The sequence below is a fragment of the Podarcis tiliguerta genome (assembly GCF_965153285.1).
Source record: "Podarcis tiliguerta genome assembly, chromosome: 7".
Classification (NCBI taxonomy): domain Eukaryota; kingdom Metazoa; phylum Chordata; class Lepidosauria; order Squamata; family Lacertidae; genus Podarcis; species Podarcis tiliguerta.
In genome coordinates this window covers 37,819,939-37,840,358 of record NC_139540.1, presented here as the reverse complement: position 1 = coordinate 37,840,358, position 20,420 = coordinate 37,819,939, and the positions used below count along the sequence as shown (strand labels likewise).

The window sequence follows — 20,420 nt, the reverse complement described above, 5'->3', positions numbered from 1 at the left end:
GCGGTGATCCTAAACACAGTGGCTTGGAAGTGCATTCTACTGAAGATCTGCTAAATGTATTTAGGACTGTGGCATCAGTGAGTCTGTAGGTGTAGTATTCCTGTAGTATTGATCCTGCTGATGTTTAATTCATGTACGACATTGAGGAGAATGACTACAGCAATAATCGGGAAATAATACACAGTTCCTCTGTTGATAGAAGCTTGTTTGTTGTTGCTATAGGTAATGCTGCCATTAACACTGTGTCAACATCAACACACTTACACAAGGCGAGTGTCTACAGTGTATCATAGCAGCACAGGTGAGGTGAGAGCTGCAGTTCTACAGGAACATCTTGCAACTTTGATTTTTTAAGAAAGTTCTTCCCTACAGCTTCCTATATTATCTCAAAGAGCTTCAAACCTGTAAGTGGTTCCTAATTTAAGTGCATCCTGGGAATGTCAGGTACATACTTAAATATTTATCTCAGTGAATTTATTGTGGCCACATTTGGATACTAGGGAGTGAGCTGTTCTGTGATTACTTTGGGTTGTGATGGCTTCATTACATATGTTTGTGGTATTTTGTTCTCTGCCTGGCATTAGATTAATATCTGTGTCAATCTTAGGAAGGACTGAGAATGTTTAAAATGAGGCAAGTGCATCCTTATCCTAAACATGACTACAGTAGTCATGCTTGGTCACACTGGTTGGACTATGAAATACAATGAAGTACTTGTAGTACTTAACAACCTATTTTTTAACAACCCTAGTACTTAACAACCTATTTTTCCTTTCTCTTGCATAAAATGGGCTGTGTTGTTGGATATATGTATGTGTATGTGTACACACACACATGTTTTTATCATAAAGATAAACTTTGAGGGATCAGCTTGCAGTGTGATTAATCAGAGTAAACCTGATATGGAGCCAAGAGTCCAGCCATGGCTATTTTAGGCCACTGGTACACTGTGGAATGTACTGAAAATACTGTAGTCTAACTTAACAAATGCCAACAAAAGGCAGATAAAGTCATGGGGCAGAATTCAACATTGCACTATGGTGAGCATTCTGTCAACCCAAGCATTGCAGCTTGCCTGAGAGAATGATCTCCCCTCTTTTCTATGCATGCTGTCCTAGGGGTTCTCCTGATTCCCCAAGGGCCAATTTTGGGGGATGCAGAGGAGGGGTGATGATGGGAGGTGTAAGCCCCATTGCAAAGCAGAAACCCTCATGCCCTGACAGGACTCATTAGGTCAGAGGTCGGCAACCTAAGACCCAAGGGCCGGAAGCGGCCCATGAGGGTCGCTTAACCGGCCCCTGAGCACCCCCAAACCGAGCCGCCCACTCGGCGAGTCCTCGCATGCTGCGCTAAACCGGTGCAGCATGGCATGGGGACTCTCTTCTGCGGCTCTGGAAATCGCTTCTGCACATGCCTAGATGCCGAAAATCACATCTGCACATGTCCACGGTGCTGGAAATCACTTCTGTGCATGCCCAGATGCCAGAAATTTCACGCGCGCAGAAGCGATTTTCAGCATCTGGGCATGCACAGAAGCGATTTCTGGTGCTGCAGACATGTGCAGGCACGATTTCCGGTGTCGCACTGTGCCGGTCTGGCCCACGAAGGATCTCTGAGGGAGTGATCTGGCCCACGCCCGGTAAGCCTTGCCAACCCCTGCATTAGGTGAATCCCACCCAAGGCAATGACTTTTTTAATGCCAGTCCAAGAATCACTATTGCAATTATACTTGTGGTGCAGCTGGCTTAATGTTCAATCCCACAAGTTGTTAAACCACAAAATTTATATTTAGTATGTGACAGACCACCACTACCACCCTAAAACTGTGCAGAGTCAGAAAAAAAGAAGTTACCGCAGCTTCTCTTATGGCAAGAACACCAATACAAAATACTGTGGACTAGGGTGTTATTGCACTGCATTCAGTGGGCCCATACCTTGCATTGATGGAGACTTGAGTCAAGAAACAAATAGCTAATACTTTGCTTGGTTTCATAGAATCATAGAATCATAGAACTGTAGAGTTGGAAGGGACCCTGAGGATCATCTAGTCCAACCCCCTGCAATTATGAATATTTTGTTGCTATTATTGTGCTGCAATTTATTTCCCAAAGGAGTGTCCCTTATTTACATGCCCATGCAATCATTTGCCCTTCTTTGTTTTCTGACACAACTGCCAAGTTGTAATCCCTGTTGACTTTTTCTACTATTTGCACCATGGCAATACTCCTCCAGATTTTGTTTATACGCATTCCACTGCCTTGGTACGGTATCACATAGGTTAGTAAGAATGCACAGTGTCCTTAGAAACTGTAAACTGAATATGAAATCATGGTGGGTTCTTTGTTTCTGATTGACTTAAGCATAGTGACATACTGTTAAGGTTCCTTGAGCATGACCCAGATAGTCAACAGTTGTAAGAAAATGATAGGGCTTAAGTTAAATTCTATTAATATGCAAGGGGAGCACTATTCCTTGTCATGTTTATACAAGTGAAGTTCACATTAATACTTGAGGTTTAATTTTTGTAAAAAAAGGGGGGAGGGGAAGACTAACTTAGCTGCAATCCTCTGTGCATCACTCTTACTTGGGAGTAAGCCCATTGAACTGAAAAGAAATTGTTTCTTAATAAACGTGCATAGGTTTGCACTGGAAACTGGGAACATGATAGCCAGAGTCATATAGGCGGCTCCCTTTTTGTAGAATGCTTTCCTCAGGGAGTTTCAGCTGTTGTCTTCATTATATACGTTTTGGTGCCAGGCAAAAACATTCCTCTTTAACCAGGCCTTTGATTGACTGACATCTAGTGCTCTTTTAAAATGTGTGCAGGGTGTGTGGGGGTTATTATTATTAACAATTATTATGTATTTTATGTTTTTATATTGTGATTTTATCTTGTCAACGGCCCTGTGACCTGCAGGTATAGGGCAGCATGCAACTTTAAGAAATAATAAGAATAAGAATAAGAATAGCCTTGACTACCTTTGTGATCTAGATAAATAGAGGAGATCCTGCCCCAAGTTCCTTTCAATACATATTTATGGATGAGACCCAAGGAGGTGTTATTTTGGGATTAACTGCTGTAGAATACAAATGTGAGGTTGTGTGTGTGCTGCATTAGTTCACAGCTTACCACAGCAGGGGCTTTCTATCCTGTCAAGTGGCAATAAAGCCTGATAAAGGCCTGCTATTCTTGGTGCATCCTATTATAGAAAGAAAAAGTGTCCGGCCTACCCATCGGAAGACCATGCCACAATGTATGCAAATAGGTTCCCTTCAGCCCCCTCATACTCAGTTACCTGCAATGAAAGATGTATGTGACAGACATTGGGGTTGGTGTGTTCGGGGTGAACTTGTTCATGCACCTTTAAAAAAACACCACAGTCTGGCCATCCTGTTCCTTTGATAGCTTTCTTTTATACTGTGCTATTCTTCTCTATGTGAGGATGCTCTCATTCCAAATCTAAATGAGCATCTATTGGGTTTCTTTTCTTAACTGTCCTTTCAATCAGCTAGTTGTTGCTTGGTGAGTCTGATTGCTGCTTGCTGATCAAAGCTCACAAGTTTGACATGGTACAGTTTTGCCAAAAATTCTGTGGAGAGCACATACACTTTGTTCTGGCAAGGAAAAGCCAATCTGCAGCAGACAACAATACATTTGTGCTTTACACTTCAATTTATCCTGACCTTGACTGTGTGAGCAGTTCTTCCAGAATATGTGAAGCTCATCCTTAGATTTAATTTAATTCCTAACAGTCATATGTGTTTCTTTTATGAAACCTTTAAACTTTCCCTGCCGCCTTTCTAGAAAAAAAAAGACTGAGGTAAAACTTCAACTTGTTTCTTTCAATTCTTCTGAAAACATGGGAAATATTTTCCCTCTGGTGTGTGTGTGTGTGTGTGTGTGTGTGTCTCTGTCTGTCTGTCTGTCTGTCTCTGGAATCCCAAAGGACTGCTTTGTTGCATAGCAGACTTCCAGGTAAACATATTTTGTAACATGTTTATCTTTTATAGCATTATATCTTTAAATGCTTTTCTGTTCTTCTTGGAACTCGGAAATCTCTTAGGCTTTTAATTTTCCTGTTCTCACACCTGTTTCTTCTAGACACTTTTAAAATGATGATTATAGATATCTGAAAAATCCTTTGGTTGAATTTTAAAGAATTCAGCAAGTTGGGGAAAATAGACATTGTTATGGTTTCAGAAAAGTTGGCATTGATGTGACTGGAAAATGTTCAGAAACTAAACAAAGAACTTTCAAGAAGAAATCTAGTTTGTGATTTTGCCAACCACTAGCATGTGGTCCGCGGATGGTTGCTCAGAAAGGAATGAAGACTTGGGACTCAGCTACATTATTAAAGAAACAGCAATTTGAATGTGCTATAAACATGCAACACCTGATTGTGCCAGAGAGCAGGAAATTTTGTTATAACTATCTAATTTCTGGCTTATTTTTAGCATCTTTTCCTGTATCTAGATCCATCCCTGGGCTGAGAAAGGTTTCCCATACCTGATCTATGTAAGGTGAGTGGGGCTTTCAAGCAAAATAGCCGTTTCTAAAAGTGCTTATCAAGTGACTAGTTTTATGTAACTTTAGGCAAATGAAGTACCTTTCCTGACATGTATATATGTGTGTATGTGGCTTATTTTGCTTAAAAATATTGATACCCCAACTTCCCTCACATAATGTAAGGTGTTTTACAAAAATAGCAAAATACAACACAACTATAGCAGCATCGGTACATTACCATTGAGATTCATTTTTTGGAAAAAGTGACTAACGACAGCAATTAATAACAGAAACACCAGCAGACAGTTTAAAAGCAACAGCTTTCTAAGGCTGCCTGAGATCCGTTGGAAGGGCCAGTGCCTTAGTACCTTGAGGGAAGATGGTTGTTTGCTTCAAAATGAAGGACAGACCTGAGACAGAGGCTCCCTTCTGTCACAATTCTTTCTATTCTACTCTGTCCTTTTTATTGTTGGATCTAAGAAAGTTCCTGTGCAATCTTCTGTAAACCTATTTGGGAATAAACCCATTTAAGTGTTTGGGAAGTACTTCTGGATAAACATACATTAAGAATGGGCAGTAAGCGTGGCAGCCACAGAGATAAAACTCCAGTTATATTTACATCTTTTGTCTTCAGTCACAGATAGGTTTTTATTTCTAGCTCTTGGCAGTCAAAATGGTGCTAAAATTAGAGAGGCTTTAATGGGGGGGGGGGAATTAAGACAGTTCAAAATTGAACTACTGCCGTGCTGTACTTTGTACAATTTTGGCATCCGCCTGCCACATTATTATGGTCATATATTACAAAGGAGGCTGCTGAAAGAGCCAGATGACTTCATTAGGTTTAGATAAGTCACTCATCACCTTTCCTTTTCCAGGCAGTGAGGCACACAGCAGTTTGAATGGCATATTGGCTTTGCCTTACATTCGTTTTTTTCCAAAGGGATCCTGGCATAGCTGTCAACCTTCCCTTTTTTTGCAGAAAATTCTCTTATTTCAGCGCCATTTCCCGCTGCTATCCAGGATTGTTAGATATCCCATAGACTGTCTCCGGGACAGGTAAGGCTGCTGATCCCTTATTTTCAAATCTGAAAGTTGATAGCTATGCTGCTAATCCCTTATTTTTGAGGCTGTTGATCCCTTATTTTCAAATCTGAGAGTTGACATCTATGGATCCTGGTCTTAGAGGATGTGATGTTTATTTGAATGGGAATCCTTTACAAGCTGGAGTGTATAAGAGGGTTAGGTCTGCCTACTGTTTTTAAAAAGGTAAAGGTACCCCTGCCTGTACGGGCCAGTCTTGACAGACTCTAGGGTTGTGCGCCCATCTCACTCAAAGAGGCCGGGGGCCAGCGCTGTCCGAAGACACTTCCGGGTCACGTGGCCAGAGTGACATCGCTGCTCTGGCGAGCCAGAGCCGCACACGGAAACGCCCTTTACCTTCCCGCTAGTAAGCGGTCCCTATTTATCTACTTGCACCCGGGGGTGCTTTCGAACTGCTAGGTTGGCAGGCGCTGGGACCGAGCGACGGGAGCGCACCCCGCCGCGGGGATTCGAACCGCCGACCTTTTAATCGGCAAGTCCTAGGCACTGAGGCTTTTACCCACAGCGCCACCCGGGTCCCTCTGCCTACTGTTTTTATAAACCCCCAAATAACAGTTAGCATAGGAAGCAAACTGACATGACAGATGCTGTGTTGGGCCTACATATAGTCCTTTCTGCTCACAAGGGCACAATGCAGCTGCCTCTCCCCAAGTATTGCCATGATAAGTGTGCACTGCAGTGCCTCAGGTCAATGAACCACAGGACTGGATGGAATAGTATGTCATTCCCTTCCATAATAGCCAAATCCTCCTTCTGCCAGTGAGCTGCAACACATGGAGGCCTACTCTAAAAATAAAGTATAGTGCTAATTGGCCATATGGATCCCATAGATACACTAGTCTGCCCTTTGAGCTGCCAAAGATAAGCAGACATATTTTTGCTAATTATCTTTTAGTTAATAATGATTTGACAGCTGACTTATGATTTTTTTTATTGTCAATTTATTTTCACCATGTAAAAATAGGAAAAGCCCTGCTATTAAGTAGATGCTTGCATATATGTAAAGTTAGCTAGGCCATTACTCTCTAGAGCTCCTAGACTATCATGCAGAGTTGAGAGTTCATAACGCACAGTAATAAATTAGTTTTGACAGTCACATTCCTTTATAAATGTGGCTGTAGTAAGCACAAAATGAAAAAAAAATGGTAAAGTCTACAAGTGAAAACATTGGGAAGTGATTTATCTCAGCAGGGAAGGAACTAATCATTTTTTCCACTTTTTATCCGGAAACTTATGGATTTAATTTCTTAGATAAGTCTTTGGCACCCTTAGGCAAAACTGAATACAAAGCAGCAAAAGTCTGGTGGGTGGAGACAGAATTAGTCAGAGCTTTCACAAGAGCAAGTTTGATCATCTGTTAAAAATAGTTTTCTTGATGAACTTAAGTGATAAAGATATTTTTACTTATCACAGCAAGAAGGCCTTTCAATTTATCTTGAATATAGAACTAGCATCTCTAGAGCTGCAGAATTAGGAAGCACGCACATACATACACACATACATAATTACATTTAAATATGGGATACCAGTGTATATATGTTTGAGGATGATGTCCACAAAAATCTGAGACATAATTCATAACAAACATTCCCTCTCTCTCTCGCCTTACATTTATATCTCACTTTCTTCCATCGTGGAACCCAAGGTTACATGCAAATGGTTCCTAGGTGATCTCCCATCTGGGTACTGGTCAGACCCCAAACTGCTTAGCTTCCACAAGGTGGTGTTCCCCTGTGCCTGGGACCAAATTCTAACAAACATAGATCGCAGAACTATAGCTGTAACCAATAGCTATAACATACAACTCAATTTTCTATAACCACTGACAAGTTTAAATGGGAAGGGACAGTGGTTCTGTGATCTATGTTATGACCCAAATTTCACATAAGGCAGCATTTGAGCAAATTTAGCATGACATCTGTTATGTACTGAAGTTCTCACCCTGGGCCAGCAGGGGGATACTGTAGATAGTTATGCAAATGAAGGATCGAAAGTGACGTTCAGTGATTGGATAGTTTTAGAAAGTTGTTACAGTAACAAGGTCCTGGAGCTCTATATAAACAGGCTGACTGAGCCCTTCAGTTAAGTTCTGTTCTGGCATCTGAATAAAGAAGAGCTGTTTGAAGAATTGCTGTGTCGTCTGATATGTTCACCCACAACTTAACAACATCTGAGAAAATTTTGGCAGAAGCCAGAAACGTTTTGGTAAGAGTAACAAAAACCCTGGAGGTTGTGCTAGCCTGCAGGACTGGACCTGCCATCCAGTGTAATAAAGCATTTTCCTTCAAATGACACATGGGGGTAGAGAAAGGCAAGAATTTTTGTTTTAATGGGTCTGCAAGGCTTTTTAAAACAACCAGTGGCGTAGCGTGGGTCGTCAGCACCCGGGGCAAGGCAAGTAATTTGCGCCCCCTAACCCGTGGATTTTAGCAGGGCGCAGAGAGCTGCGAGTGCGAGCGCCCCCCCCCCCATGTTGCGCCCGGTGCGGCCGGCCCCCCCTGCACCCCCCACGCTACGCCACTGAAAACAACCCTAGCTATTCGTGTCTGAGAGAGTGTGTGTGTGGGTGAATACCATTTTAACTGCTTGAGGTACCTAAGTGTATTGGGCCAGCACTGCTCACATGCCTGGGTTCACTGCATTTCATTTTAACCCAAAATTCACCTTGAGTTGCATGGTTTGTATTCAGGCAAATCACTTCAGGAATCTTGTGGGTAGCCAACAATTCTAGAAGGCAAGCAGAATTTCCCTGTTTTCCCTTACACTCACATTGGAACATATGGTGGAATTTAATATAGCACTAAGATGTACAAGCATTGCAGCTTGGCAGAAGGAATGATCTGACCTTTCTCTCACCACCCTGTGCTGCTCTTGGGCATTCTTCTTTGGCATTTTTTTTTGGGGGGGGGCATTGGTAGGGAGGGGAGGGGAGATGGAAAGCCTAGTTGGGCAAGTGAGAGCGATTTATCTCAGCAGGGAAGGAGCTAATAATTTCCCCCCACTTTTATAACCAGAAATTAATGCATTCATTTATTTTTATATAAGTCTTTGGCACCCTTATGCAAGATAGGTGACAGTGACTTTAAAATTATGATCCTGAACTTGACCTGACCTGTTTTAAAAATTTTATATTCCAAATATAATGGAGTCCAGCATGGGGATAAATAGAAGTCTTGCACAAACAATATGTTCTGTTTTGCTTTTCAATGGCGAGATTGAATACAGGCATGGGCTCAAAATAGCATTAGAATCATAGAATCATAGAATCATAGAGTTGGAAGAGACCACAAGGGTCATCGAGTCCAACCCCCTGCCAAGCAGGAAACACCATCAGAGCACTCCTGACATATGGTTGTCAAGCCTCTGCTTAAAGACCTCCAAAGAAGGAGACTCCACCACACTCCTTGGCAGCAAATTCCACTGTCGAACAGCTCTTACTGTCAGGAAGTTCTTCCTAATGTTTAGGTGGAATCTTCTTTCTTGTAGTTTGTATCCATTGCTCCGTGTCCGCTTCTCTGGAGCAGCAGAAAACAACCTTTCTCCCTCCTCTATGTGACATCCTTTTATATATTTGAACATGGCTATCATATCACCCCTTAACCTCCTCTTCTCCAGGCTAAACATGCCCAGCTCCCTTAGCCGATCTTCATAAGGCATTGTTTCCAGGCCTTTGACCATTTTGGTTGCCCTCCTCTGTACACGTTCTAGTTTGTCAGTGTCCTTCTTGAACTGTGGTGCCCAGAACTGGACACAGTACTCCAGGTGAGGTCTGACCAGAGCAGAATACAGTGGCACTATAACTTCCCTTGATCTAGATGCTATACTCCTATTGATGCAGCCCAGAATTGCATTGGCTTTTTTAGCTGCCGCGTCACACTGTTGGCTCATGTTAAGTTTGTGGTCAACCAAGACTCCTAGATCCTTTTCACATGTACTGCTCTCAAGCCAGGTGTCACCCATCTTGTATTTGTGCCTCTCATTTTTTTTGCCCAAGTGCAATACTTTACATTTCTCCCTGTTAAAATTCATCTTGTTTGTTTTGGCCCAGTTCTCTAATCTGTCAAGGTCCTTTTGAAGTGTGATCCTGTCTTCTGGGGTGTTAGCCACCCCTCCCAGTTTGGTGTCATCTGCAAATTTGATCAGGATGCCCTTGAGTCCATCATCCAAGTCGTTGATAAAGATGTTGAATAAGACCGGGCCCAAGACAGAACCTTGTGGCACCCCACTAGTCACTCTTCTCCAGGATGAAGAGGAACCATTGATGAGCACCCTTTGGGTCCGGTCAGTCAGCCAGTTACAAATCCACTGAGTGGTAGCATAGTCAAGACCGCATTTTACCAGCTTCTTTACAAGAATATCATGGGGCACCTTGTCAAATGCCTTGCTGAAATCAAGGTAGACTACATCCACTGCGTTCCCTTCATCTACCAGGCTTGTAATTCTGTCAAAAAATGAGATCAGGTTAGTCTGACATGACTTATTTTTCAGAAATCCATGCTGACTATTGGTGATCACAGCATTCCTTTCTAGGTGCTCACAGATTGTTTGCTTAATGATCTGCTCCAGAATCTTCCCTGGTATTGATGTTAGACTGACTGGGCGGTAATTATTTGGGTCCTCTCTTTTCCCCTTTTTGAAAATAGGGACAACATTTGCCCTCCTCCAGTCTGCCGGGACTTCGCCTGTTCTCCAGGAATTCTCAAAGATGACTGCCAGTGGTTCTGAGATCACATCTGCCAGTTCTTTTAATACTCTTGGATGCAGTTCATCTGGCCCTGGAGACTTGAATACATCTAAACTAGCCAAGTATTCTTGTACTATCTCCTTAGTTATTCTGGGCTGTGTTTCCTCTGCTGAATCATTTCCTCCAAATTCTTCAGGTCGGGCATTGTTTTCTTTATCGGAGAAGACTGAGGCAAAGAAGGCATTGAGGAGTTCAGCCCTTTCTGTGTCCCCTGTTTGCATTTCACCATCTTCTCCTCTGAGTGACCCCACTGTTTCTTTGTTCTTCCTTTTGCTACGAACATACCCATAGAAGCCTTTTTTGTTGCTTTTAACCTCTCTAGCAAGCCTGAGTTCATTCTGTGCTTTAGCTTTCCTGACTTTGTGTCTACACGTGCTGGCTATTTGTTTGAATTCCTCTTTGGTGGTTTCCCCCCTTTTCCATTTTTTGTACACATCCTTTTTTAATCTTAACTCAGTTAAAAGTTCTTTAGATAGCCACCCTGGCTTCTTTAGGCACCTTCCATGTTTCCGTCTCATTGGTATTGCCTGAAGTTGTGCTTTTACTATCTCCCTCTTAACAAACTCCCAGCCATCATGAACTCCCTTTCCTTTTAGTATTACTGTCCATGGGATCTCACCCAGCACTTCCCTAAGTTTTATGAAGTCGGCTTTCTTAAAGTCAAGAAATTGAGTCCTAGTATGCTTGGCTGCTCCTTTCCGTTGTATAGTAAACTTCAGAAGAGCATGATCACTTGCGCCTAATGATCCTTCCACTTCTACCCCATTAACCAGGTCATCGACATTGGTTAGGACCAGATCTAAAATGGCTGTTCCTCTTGTTGCTTCTCCCACTTTCTGGACAATGAAGTTGTCTGCAAGGCCAGTGAGGAATCTGTTTGACCTTATGCTCTTGGCTGAGTTTGACATCCAACAAATATCTGGGTAATTGAAGTCCCCCATTACTACTATCTCCCTTCCTTTTGCATGCTTGGCCATCTGTTCCAGGAAGGCATCATCTATGTCCTCCGTTTGGCTTGGGGATCTATAGTAAACTCCCACAATGAGGTCACTATTATTCTTCTCTCCCTTAATTTTGACCCAAATGCTCTCACTTTGGCTTTGAGGTTCTAAATCTTGGATCTCTTCACAGGTATACACATCCCTGACATATAACGCCACTCCTCCTCCTTTCTTGTCTGGTCTGTTTCTCTGAAATAGATTGTATCCCTCCATTTTTACATTCCAATCGTGGGACTTATCCCACCAGGTTTCAGTGATGCCTATTATGTCATATTTAGTTTGCTGTACCAAGAGCTCAAGCTCATCTTGTTTATTTCCCATGCTTTGTGCATTAGTGTACAGACATTGAAGTCCATTAGTCATTCCCCCGTGTCTCTTATTTAAGGATTTTTTCCTCCCACCACTAGGTCTGCTTGCTGTTTGCTCCATTTGGTCTATGACATTTGGATGATCATCTTCATCAATTAATAGACTCCTACCTTCAGGAGCACTGTCTCCCTCCCCCACATTAGTCAGTTTAAAGCCCTCCTGATGAGGTTTCTTAGTTTTTTGGCAAAAACATTCCTCCCAATCGTTGTGAGGTGCAGCCCATCGCTTGCCAGAAGTCCATCCTCAAGAAACTGCAGTCCGTGATCTAAGAATCCAAACCGTTCCTGTTTACACCATTTGCGAAGCCAGCTGTTTACTTCCACTATTTTCCTCTCTCTCCCTGGGCCACGTCGTTCAACTGGGAGGACAGATGAGATGACGATTTGTGCATTTAATTGCTTCAATTTCCTGCCCAGAGCCTCGTAGTCTCTTTTGATCTTCTGGAGGCTATTGCTTGCTTAAACCAATAAGACTATCTAATTGCTTAGAGATAGTTTGCATGACCAGATTACTGCAGTGTGGCAGCTCCTTTCACATCAGCCTCTTTAAAGCAAACAGGAGTTATAATAGGGTATCAATATCAATGTGAGTAGGGGACATAAGATGTATCTGTTCCAGCCATCTGTTTTCACCAGTCCAACCAGTTGTCTCTGGAAGCTAATAAGCATGACACCATTATTATTTTTGTATTTGCAATTTGTTGTCAGCATCTAGTATGCAGAACATGGAGGTTTTGTTTAGTTATCATAGCAAAGAGTATTTATTTAGAACTCTTCCACCCCACTTTTCTCATGAAGACTTTAAGTGACATACAGTAATGAATGTTGATGGTGAGGAGAGAAGTGAAGAAGATTCCAGAGCCTGTTCCTGTTCCAGCTGGACTACCCACCCTGGCTCACTCCACTAAGCCATCTAGCAAGAACGTCTCTGTGGGAAAGAGCAGGGGAGTGACATAGAGAGGCCTGGGCTATGGGTAGCAGTCTGAGGTAAACCAGGTGCCATAGGACAAGCCAATAGTCATGACTGAAGAGTAAAGACTGTCACATGGATGGTTGAGCAAGCTTGCTTTGTGCTGCTCCAGAGGTTAGGACCTGACCCAATGGATTGAACTTATAAGAAAGAAGATTCCAACTAAACATAAGGAAGAACTTTCTGGCAATTAGAGCTGTTTGACAGTGGAATGGCGTACCTCGAAAGGTAGTTGATTCTCCTTCATTGGAGGTTTTTTAATAGAGGTTGGATGCCCATCTTGTCAGAGATTCCTTAACTGTGACTCTTTTATTGCAGAGGATTGGACTAAATGAATCATGGTAACCCTTCCAGCTCAACAATTGTATTGTTATGTATTGAAGTTCTCACCCTGGCCACCAGGGGTATTGTGTATATAGTTTTCATTCAGGTCCACATAAGTTAATTTAGGCGGGAAACCCTGGGTGTTGTTGTTACAATGTTGACAGCCAGCTGCCTATAAAAGCAGTCCGGCTGAGCTGTTTGCTGTTCAGTTCAGTTCCAGCTTACTTATAAAGAACTACTTGGAGAAATCTCTGTGTCGTCTACTATGTCCACCCACTACTTAATATGTATGATTCTATGACCCAGGACCAAAAACCAACCAACCAACCAACCAACCAACCAACCAACCAAGGGCACCTCCAGATGACCTCTTTATTGAGCATATATCCTAATTTGCTTGTGGTTTACACATCTTTTCATTAATTATTTGTTCATGACAGAGCATCTGGATAGAAACACCTCCTCCTGGAGCCTTCTAATGGGATATCCCATTCCCTTAGGTTAAGGGGACTGTGTCCACCACCAAACAGTAGGGCCCAGCCAAAAAACTGATGAATGGCTGCCCTCAGATGACAGTTGAAGGGGGAGGAGGAGGCCTGATGGAGCCGTCCTGTCACAGCAGAGCTGATGGAGTGTACAGTATGTGTAACAACCATGTGTTTGTTCTTCTCCTATATAGCACTCCCCCTCCCTTTACCTTTGTGTTACCGGTTATTACATTTTTCTTTTGGAGAATTTCATAAACCTGAAGGGATTAGCATGATTAAAAGTTCACGTAGATCAAACTGCTGTGCTAACTCAATCTTATCAGCCAAAAATGTTAATAATAGCACTCCCCCCCCCCCGAAACCTTTGTGGAAAGGATGTAAGTAGGCTGGGCACATTCAGAGAAATTTAACCCAGGCCCTATCTCTAATGTGATAATTTCCTTTTCAAATGGATAACGATTTCCTAGTTCCATACCTTAGTGAATGGTTCAATTAAAAAAAAACCTCCCAGGGTTTCAGAGGTTGAAAGGACTTGGAGTTGTCAGGCATACTATCAACTTTTCTTGTGTCACAAGGCCAGCTATATTCATTTAACTGTTGTAGCAACTTAATATTTTAATAGAGTGACTCACACATGAATGATAAAAATATTCTGCTAACCATTGTCCTCTCTAGCAAATCTTAACAAAGAGTGTCATTCAAAGGGCACAGGTTGGTGAAATCACAAAAATTTAGTTCAAAAGCTCCATGGACTTCCATTTTGCTGCACCCCTGCTTTGAATGATTCAGCCAAAAATGAGCACTCAGGAAATCATTCCCATTTAGCCTAGGACAGTGTGAGGCTGAAACAGAATCCAGAAAAGCAGATGTACCCTGAAATCCCATAGATGTCAGGGACTTAACTCTCATTCAGTTGAATTTTCATGACATTGAGGGGCTAAGTGCATGTTATGTGGGCACACATGTATTTTTTTTCTTAGAAAAACAGCTTTGGGAAAGGGGAATTTCAATGACAAAGCAGGGGAGTGCTTACATCAGCCCTTCTTTTGTGTTTGAGATGCCCTCTCTCAGTCAGCTTCTCCCTGCACCCCACAGCAGTGTCAAAATGTTTATCCTTTCATTAGTTGTTTTTATACAGTTGTCTCCCCCACCCCACTTATGTATGTAAGTGGGGAGCACCCTCTAAAATGCCTCCAAATACCCATTTCCCCCCTGTTCTCCAGTTCTCTCTCTTCCTCTCTCCACACTTCAGACCAAAAAATATGGTTTTGAAGCTCTGGGGCTGGCTGTAGGATGCGTGGGAAAGCAGGAACTTCTGCTGTACTACCACACAAGTCAGCTGTTAAGCAGGGAGGCTGAGCAGCCTAAACAAAGCCCTGCTGCACCTCAGCTCTCTTTGGGGTTTCCTCCACCCTCACTGATAATCCACTTTAGGCTTTGGGGAGCGTCTCCTCATGACTTCCCACCTCTCTCCTGCCATTTCCGGGCTTGAATTAAACTATTTATTTATTGCCTAGGTGGTGCTGTGGGTTAAACCACAGAGCCTAGGACTTGCTGATCAGAAGGTTGGTGGTTTGAATCCCCGCGACGGGGTGAGCTCCCATTGCTCAGTCCCTGCTCCTGCCAACCTAGCAGTTAAAAAGCACGTCAAAATGCAAGTGGATAAATAGGTAGCGCTCTGGCGGGAAGGTAAACGGCATTTCCGTCCGCTGCTCTGGTTTGCCAGAAGCGGTTTAGTCATGCTGGCCACATGATCTGGAAGCTGTACGCTGGATCCCTTGGCCAATAAAGCAAGATGAGCACCGCAACCCCAGAGTCAGTAACGACTGGACCTAATGGTCAGGGGTCCCTTTACTTTACCTTTATTTATTGCCTAGCTTATATGTGGTTGTGCACAAGTTGATCGCACATAAGGCGGGTGTGGTGGGCCTGTATATGGAAGTGATTTTATGTTACAACTCAGAACCAAGGCCTTTACAAACAGCTCACAATAAAAAACAAAAACAAAATATAATAAAACAGCAGCCTAAATCCAATCATTAGCAGTACATACAAATCAGATTACAGTGGTACCTTGGGTTAAGAACCCTTAATTTGTTCTGGAGGTCCGTTCTTAACCTGAAGCACCACTTTAGCTAATGGGGCCTCCTGTTGCCACTGCGCTGCCAGAGCACAATTTCTGTTCTCATCCTGAAGCAAAGTTCTTAACCCGAGGTACTGTTTCTGGGTTAGCAGAGTCTGTAACCTGAAGCGTCTGTAACCTGAAGCGTATGTAACCTGAGGTACCACTCTGTGTGTGTGCGCGCACACACACACACACACACACATTTAGGCTAACATAGCTGCATAGATTGTATACTACATATGGAACATTATGGAGGCATCTCCTGGGATAAATTGTACATCTTTATTATCTTATGAACCTAGACCTATTATATTTAAATCTCAATAGGCAGTTTATTTTTATTCTACATGATTGGACCAATGAATTTTTAAATTGATATCACTATGATTCATACAACTGCTCTGCATTGCATTGTTGTATTTTGTACTGTTATTAGAAAACTGAAATAAAAACAGTTATTCACATTTATGTATGTATGTATGTATGTATGTATGTATGTATGTTACAACCAGCCTGAATAATGAGATTAATAATAAAAAGGCAAGTTAGAAAACAATAATGTTGAATAGCCACTGATTCTCAGGGCATGATCAGAAGGTCTGTGGCACAGCAACCTTGTTCAAGCTAAGGAGGTCTCGGTCTGATCAATGTCTTTGTGGTAGAATTGTTGGAAGCCCATGTTTCCCTGAAGGAGTAAAAAGGAAACAAAGAATTGTATCCAGAGATTATATGCAGGTAGCACTGACTTGTTAGGCTTGATTCTTAAAAAGGAGCCATTTCCCATCAAATATTTAAAAATTCAGCCAGAAGGCATGCACTTATTGCTAAAAGGGTCTGTGGAGAGATTTATATTAAATTTAAGAAATAGTACTCAGTAACTGAAAGAACTTTGAACTGAACAGAACAAAAACTCGATTGCCTGAGCTGTGATCAGTGTGCAGCTATACCAACTGACATGTACTTTGGGCACTAAATTATTGTTGTAATAAGATGGTTAAATCAGGTTGCAGTGTAAAAAATGCTCACTTGTTCCAAGGGAGCATTGTATATTATCACATCAGTCTTGTGCATTTATTTATTTTAAATGGGTGGCAAAACTAGCCTTAAGCAATGTATATAGTGTTCCCATCAGTGCTCAGCATAAGCATATATAATAAACACATTTAAAGGGGCAAAGCCAATTAAGAATTGTTGTGATATGTGCTATCAGCTGAGGAGAATTGTTATTGCCACTGCTTCACAGTCAGCAAGGCAAGCTTGCTGTAATCCGGATTAAGGGAAGAAGCTACAAATCTTATTATACCTTTGGTAGTAATTAGATAGAACATTTGCCATCTGGAGATACATTTCCATAAGAAGAGCCACCTCATTCCATAGGCACAAAACAATGCCATCCTTCTGTGTCTGCAAAAATCCTGCATTGAAATCTCTCACTTGATTGCGAGCTCTACTTGATCCAGCCTCTCTATGAACTGGAATCCACTGTGGGATGAATACGGACTATACAGGGCAAAAGCGACAGGACCAGAAGATCTAGAATTATATGCTCTGCAGGGCTGGGACCCCAGAAATCACCAATAATCTTATGCCACTTTAAAGAAGAAGAACTTCTTACTATTTGGCTGATAACACATAATAATTGGAAGGGTTGACTATTAAGAGAAAGAACAGCTTCGACTTTGTGATAAAGAAGGCTGAATCATGGCATCTCAATCTAAGAGTTGGAATTTCCACCCCTGGAAATGATTTACAACCAAAGGGAATTGCTACACAAGGGAATACTGACGGCAACATTATTGCAGTCATGCAAAGATTTGGATGATCAAAGTTTGATTCCCCACCCCCGCAACTCCAAAGGTTCAGTGATTGGGGATGTTCTCCCATGGAAAACGACTATCAAGAAGAAACATGCAATAGTTGTGCTTGTTTCCTTTCAGAATGGAAGAAGATCTAAAGGGGAACAATGTGAAAAGGTTACATGAGTAAAATACTAGCTACTTGACTTGCAAGGAAGTCCAGATTGCTTCAGACAACTTTCTTGTTCTTTTTCCTCTATCTCATATAGGTTATGATTCTGGGTAAGTACAAAAACTAGGGCTGAGGTAAAATAGCGTCCAATCCCCCACCCCCACTGCAAAAAAACTCTCTGGGTGGCAAAATGGGGCAGAGGAAGCCACCAGATATATTCTGGGAGGGGCAAGGTAAAATTATCCAACAGCTTTTCCTCAGAAATTTCTGAGAAATGTTCTGAGAAATTTCAGCCGACTTAACATTTATTGAAACCCTGTTATTGGTGGTGGATTAAGGAAGGGGTGGACTGTGAGAAGAGGAATGAAAGGAGTATAGGTCATTGTTTCCTCTACTGAAATTAAAGTAATATTAGACAATATTAAAATTAGATCCAGAGTTGTTCCCCAAAAAATTTGGATGGCAAAATTAGAGATCATTTCACTGATAAATCCAAAGGATGACTGAATTCTCCAACAAGACAGGAAGAGTTCCAAACAATAAGTTCAAAAAAATGAGAGAAAGTTATTTGCTGAGAAATTTTGGCTCAGCCACACAATAAACTCAGTTATCCTAGTATAATTAATTGACGTTAAGAAGGACAACTATTTATAGTAATGACACATTAATTTATGCCATGTGCTGAAGTTTCAGCAATTTCTTTGTATATTATTTATGTGAAAAGGCTGTTGATTTCAAGCACTCTTTTCAAGTGGTATGCTTGATTATTATGATTGTGAACAAGTATTATGAAAGAAAATCATGTCACCTTATAATGGATTTGGGTAGAAATGGAAGTGTCGCCACTATGATATGTAGTCAGAAGCAACATCATAATTCAGTGATTGTTAATTTTTTTTAGTCCCAGAGAAGATTTGAAATTTTGAGAGTGTGCCAAAGGCACCAGTTAGAAAATAGTTGCCATCAGGAGTGTGGACTAGCACAAAATGGCTGCTGCCGAAAGAGCAGAAAAAGAAAAGAGATGGGAACTTAAACTGTTTCAAATACTGTATGGGAAAAACCATTCATGGTTGTTGTTTTGTTAACAAAATATGCTTGAAAAACTTCATTCTTTTCCAGACACTGTTAAGTCTTGCTTGTTAAATTGCTGTTGTGCTGCTGTAGATTAGAGCTAGAAAATAAAATATAACTAAATCCAGGAATAATTTTGTATTACTACAGTCTGCCACACACTTAATACTGTCTGACAAGTATTTTTTTAAAACTATCTTTTTACTATATGGAATAGAGAAGAATAGAAATACATAGAAAAAAAATCTCACCAAAGTAGTTGTTGAGCAACACTGGCCTAGACTATTGTGATATTTGAGGCTGAATGTAATTTACAAGTTTCTCAAAATTAGGGATGTATGCAGAGATGATAATAACAACATTCCCACCTTTGTGCTGAGCTCCCCTCTCCCCAAACAACTTGGGAACAATCCCTGCTGTGGGCCAAGCAGAAGGAAATAATACAGTAGTACCTCGGGTTACAGACGCTTCAGGTTACATACGCTTCAGGTTACAGACTCCGCTAACCCAGAAATAATACCTCGGGTTAAGAACTTTGCTTCAGGAAGAGAACAGAAATCATGCTCCGGCGGCACGGCAGCAGCAGGAGGTCCCATTAGCTAAAGTGGTGCTTCAGGTTAAGAACAGTTTCAGGTTAAGAACGGACCTCCGGAACTAATTAAGTACTTAACCCAAGGTACCACTGTAATGGATAATAATGATGCCTCTGAAATGGGTTCCTCAAAAAAAAACCCCAACAACTTGGGAACAATTACGAAAAAAGAAATTATGGTGACAATGATAACATCTCTCCAACATATTGGGAAATAGTAGGAAAAGAATGATAATGATATTGATAATAGTAATGCCTCTGCACTGGGTCCCTCTTACCTATGAGACAGCAACAACTCAGGAAGAGCCAGGAAAAAGGTTAGGGTTGTTTTGCCTCTAAGGAGTAGGGCAACTTTCTCAATTTAATAGTTGAACTTTCTTATTTTATTATTTATTTATTCATATACAGGAATTTCCAGACCAATCAACATATAAATTACTAGAACATACGATGGGCCTTAGGTTTCCCATTCTTCCTCTACTAGTCCATATTTTTCCTGGTACCTTTTAAACATTCAATCTAAGCATGAAGTAGGTCATTTATTACAATCTGTTTTTGTAACTCTAATTAGCCGGTTCAAACACATAAGCTGTAAATTCTCCCTCATCCTTTCTGGTTGAACTCTTGGTTAAGCCTTGTACTCACTGGGCAATCTTATGCAAGCTTCTCTCTCTTATTCTCAGTTTCTGCAATTTGGGGATCGAGTTAGTGGCTTACCTTATGAGGAAGCTGTAGGTGCTACAGATGTAGCATAGGATGTAATTTAAGGAAAAGTACTACACATGACTATAAAGTATTATTATATCTTACTTTCTATTTTAAAAGCTTATCTTACAGATTTTTAATATGGTCTTAATCTAGTGGGTCAAGTGGGGGTGTAAATGAAAAAGTAATAAATTAATCTTAAAGTCTTGACTCCAGAGTATCTTAAGCTGAATGTGACTACTCCAGACTGTGTGGTTTAACAATGAGACTTTATAATACGTTTGTCCTGTTGTCTAGCCCATTGTGTTTACTGAAGAGAAATCCTGCTAGAATCAGTAGGACTGCAGTGCTACAAAACGAATATGCCTGGGATCACAGGCAAAATCCACCAGAAAGTTCTCCTGCACAAACCCTATTGAAATTACAGGGAACTATGTAAACTCACACTGTAATTCT

General features: G+C 41.5%; 1 protein-coding gene across 4 annotated transcripts in view; it reads left to right on the top strand.

Annotated features, from left to right (window-relative positions):
* Nucleotides 1-224: 224 nt before the first annotated feature.
* The window catches only part of RP1 (RP1 axonemal microtubule associated), a 177,878-nt gene continuing 157,682 nt past the window's right edge, over nucleotides 225-20,420 (top strand). The window contains exons 1-2 of one of the 4 annotated variants that reach the window (XM_083450884.1): nucleotides 282-404; nucleotides 4,456-4,521. The gene's annotated coding sequence lies outside the window, so the exon portion shown is untranslated. Of the gene's footprint in view, nucleotides 405-4,455; nucleotides 4,522-20,420 lie in introns of all 4 variants that reach the window. The other 3 variants (XM_083450886.1, XM_083450883.1, XM_083450885.1) reach the window with 3 other exon arrangements.